Here is a 4,494-nt window from a genome sequence, read left to right on the forward strand (position 1 = left end):
AATGGATAAATAATCTGTCCTATACCCACACAGTGGAATACTACTCAACAACAAATAGAAACTAGTGATGCATTCAACAGCATAAATGAATCTCAAAGGCCTTATTGTAAGTGAAAGAAGTCACATACATAAAAGGCTACGTACTGTATGATTCCATTCCAGATGACATTCGGGAAAAGATCAAACTATAGCAATAGAAATCAGATCTGTAGTTGTCGTTGTCAGGGACTGGGGTTGGGAAAGGAAACTTGGGGATGACAGAAATGTTCTGTATCTTGGTTTTGTGGGCCTTACATGACTGTATATGGTTTTCAGAATCATCAAACTAAGCACTTAAAAAGGGTAAGTTCTACTGTATGTAAATTATACCTCAATAAATCTGACCTAAAAAATTGAAGTTGTAGAAAAATATTTAATGATATGAAATGGTGATCATGTAATATTAATAAGTGAAGAAAGCAGATTATAAAATAAGCTATATAAATCAAACATTTTGTGTATAGAGAGATAAAACATAATACATTGAACAGAAGAACATGTACCAACATTTCAGCTACAGTTATTTTTGAGGCATTGATTAATGGGTGAATTTTAATTTTATATTTTTGGTCACATATATTTTCTAAATTTCCTTTTTTCTAAATTTCCTTTGATAAGTACATATCTCATGTAAAAGTGGATTTTTGTTGATGGTGATAAGTTGAAGGTTTTAAGAAAAATATTAGAAGGGGCCTTCAGACACAGATTCTAGCCTATTCTGACAGGCTTTGCTATTTAGGGAGAAACGTATCAGAAAGGACCTCAGTTCAAGGATAGGGTTTTTTGTTTTGTTTTGCTTTTTCTTTTAAGGTGAGTCTTTTCCTGTCATGGAAGAGTCATAACAAGACAAGACACCTGTGCCATCAAGCACTGACATGATTCTCCCAGAGAGACACAGTCATGGAACAGTGTTAGGAGCAAGTCCTGATTATGCTCAAAAGCCTTGATGACTCACCTCTCTCTGAATAAAGCCACCCTAATTTTTCATTCAGTCTTTTTCCCTGGTACCCATCTGCACATACTCTGTGCCCTAGCAAAGGGCTTACTCACCATTCCCAACCACAGCCTGCACTATCCTGATCCATGCCTCTTTTCTGTTCCTTCTGTCTAGAATACTTATCCCTTTCTTCCCTCCAGTGGAAAGCAATAGTTAATTGCCTGCATGCTACAACAGGCCTGTTCCTCGTTGACACTTTCCCCTAGATATACTGTCTTGTCAGTTGTCTATGACTCCTGCCTCCCTCATTGATCTTAACTCCTCAGGCTCTATATGTTCACAGTACCATAAAAAATAAATAAATAAATAAATAATAAATAAATAAATAAAACTTTGAGAGAGGGAGAGATCATGAGCAGGGGGGCAGGGATAGAGGGAGAAGCAGAGTCCCCACAGACAATTGAGAAGGAAGCCGGATGCAGGACTCCACCCCAGGACCCTGGGATCGTGACCTGAGCCAAGGCAGATGCTTAACCAACTGAGCCACCCCAGTGCCTTATGAATGTTTGCTAAATGCTGTTGAAGATGGCAACAGATTGAGGGTGCCAAATTTTAGTCCATCCATAAATTGGAATACTTGTATAGCGGACTGATTACTAAGATCAGTCCCAGATTTGAACGAGTTAGAGGGGAAAAAACCACATTGGGGGCCCATATTAGTGCATAAGTCCTTACACCTTGAATCTACTAAGTGATATGACACAGAAATGGTCCTCTCACACAAAACTGAAGTATGAATATAACAAAGTTAACAAAAATTGTTATATAAATAAAATGAAATTAGGATTTATGAAATAATGTATGTAGTCAATTTCTTTTTCTTTTTTTAAGCAAACAGATCTTTTAGATCTTTATCTATTTTCAGGGACAACTACCAGCTTATTTTTATGATTGAGTCATGTCCACATGCTCTGTGAGAAAGGGTCCAGCTGGACATTGTTTTTATAGGAATGGGTGCTATGGATCATGAATTGGTCAATTGGGTTGTTCATTTCTTAACTATAAAAGTATAAGTATGACAAAATGCAGTTAATAGAAATATGCCAACCATATCTATACTTCTTATAACTGAGTGAGTGACCTGGAAGTCACTGAATTCATATTCTACAGTGAAATATTTTAAAGGTTCATGTAAACTATTCTTGTTCATAGAACTAGTCAGCCTTCCCCTCTCTTTTGGACATTTTGGGGTTCTAACTACCTGGGTCATTCTGGAAATGTAGAAGTTGCCATGAATGTGTTACAGTTGGCTAGAAGCAGAAGACTCTCAGGAAAGCGAAACAAGGAAGACCCAACTAGCTTTAGGATAAAACCAGTGGCTCTGCCCATGGTGGGTAGGAGTCCTACTAAGGGCACAAAGACTGTTCAGACCACAGGCGTTGTAAAGATTTCTTAGCTATATGAGTCAGAGTATTTAGAGATTTGGGGGATCAGCAGCCTGAAGGTGGTGATTGAAGTCATAAGAGTAGATATGATCATCAAGGGTAAATGAGTAAAGAGAGAGAAAGGAGAACAGGATGTTGAAGTGATAGTAGGGGAAAGATAGCATTGGAAAAGGTCAGAGGAAACTAGTCAGAGATCAAAGAAAAACCAAGGGACATGTCATATCATTCGTGGTGAACAGTCCCAAATGTCAAAGAGAAGATGAGGCAGATTGAAGATGGCCACAAATTATCCATGATGCTCTTTCTACCAAGAAGTGGGGTTCTATGTCCCCACCACTTCAGTCCGGGTGGGTTTTGTGACTGTTTTCCCATTAGAGTACAGTGGAAGTGAGTGGAAGTGGTGCTGTGCCCATTTTCTGGCCTTGGTTTTAAGAGGCCAGCAGCTTCCAATTCCTGGCTTTTGCAGTGCTCCATCAGGGGGAAGACAACTAATGAAGGATAGCTGGCAGAAAGGTAGGCAGGGAAAAGGGGCCCTGCCCAAAGAGGAAACCACCCTTAAAAGGATTTTACACCACCCTGGAAGGAGCCCCCTGACCCTTTCCCGTATGGTAGGTAGATGACAAAAACCTGATTGGATAACAGGCACATGGAGGGTTAATCATATTAAAACAGCCCGCCAACAAGCCCATAAAAACCCCTAGACTTAGTAACTCTGGTGGCAACCCTCTTGGGTCCCCTTCCTCTTCAGGAGCTTTCTTCTTTGCTTTGCTGCCCACCACCCTTCATCTGGTCTACCTCTTCATTCTTTGAAGTGGCACGACCAAGAACCGCAGGCACCAAAGGAAAAGAAATCCTGTGACACAACCAACATGCAAGAGGTCTGACTTCGCTGGAATCACTATATTGTGAGAAAGTCCAAGCCAGCCGGAGAGAGAGAAATGGTGAGCCAGCCTCGGCTGTTCCAGCAAGCCCAGCCCGGGCCACAGCTGCTTTCTCCCTGCACCTGCATGAGAGACCTCGGGTGAGGACCAATCAGCTGAGCTCAGTCAACTTGCAAAACTGGGAAAGACATGATTTTTAAATTTTCTTTTTTTTAAGATTTGTCTATTTATTTGGGAGAGAGAAAGAGAGAAAGCACATGGAGGGAGAGGGAGAGAGAGAAGCAGACTCCCCGCTGAGCAGGGAGCCCCATGTGGGACTTGGTCCCAGGACCCTGGGATCACGAACTGAGCTAAAGGCAGATGCTTAACCGGCTGAGCCTCCCAGGTGCCCCAATTTTTAAATTATTTTAAATAACGGGGTATTCTGATGGTTAATTATACAGTAGTTCATTTCAACTCCATCTGGGTGTACTGCAATTCAATTCCAACACGATCCATCCAGATGGATGGATCTGTAGCACAGATCCCACAGGTTGAGGGCAAAGTCCCCCACAAGATGGCCCTCACTTCAGATGCTAACTGCAAATCTTAAGAGGTCCCCAGGCCACACTCAATTCTGACTAACTGAATACAAATTCACAGGTTCTCACGACCCCCTCAGGTCCAATAATTTACTAGAGTGACTCACAGCACTCAGGAAAGTGCTCTGCTTATTATTACAGTTTTATTATAATGGATACACATAGGACAAGGTCTGGGAGGGTCCCAAATGCACAGCTTCTATGCCCTGGCCCCAAGGGATGAGGGCCCATCGCCCTCCTGGTACACCAATATGTCCACCAACCAGTAAACTCCTCCAAACCTCTGTGTCCAGAGGTTTTAATGGGGTTTCATTACATAGGCACGATTGATTAACTCATTGGCCACGTGCCTGAACTCAATTTCCAGCCCTCCTCCCTAGAGGCGGCTGAATGTCCTAACCCTCTAATCCTGTGGTTGCTCTCTCTGGTGACAAGCCCCCCATCCAGAAGCTCTCTAGGACTCCTACCATGACTCATTTCATTAGCAGAACAAAGACACTCCTGTCACACTGGGAATTCCAAGGATTTGTGAAGCCCTATGCCTGGAACCTGAGACAAGACCCACAGTTGTTATTATACCACGCACAGCCATAGATCACTAGAGCTGAAGT

The sequence above is a fragment of the Callorhinus ursinus genome, unplaced genomic scaffold (assembly GCF_003265705.2).
Source record: "Callorhinus ursinus isolate GAN/ISIS: 27379988/994484 unplaced genomic scaffold, GSC_fseal_2.0 scaffold5, whole genome shotgun sequence".
NCBI lineage: Eukaryota > Metazoa > Chordata > Mammalia > Carnivora > Otariidae > Callorhinus > Callorhinus ursinus.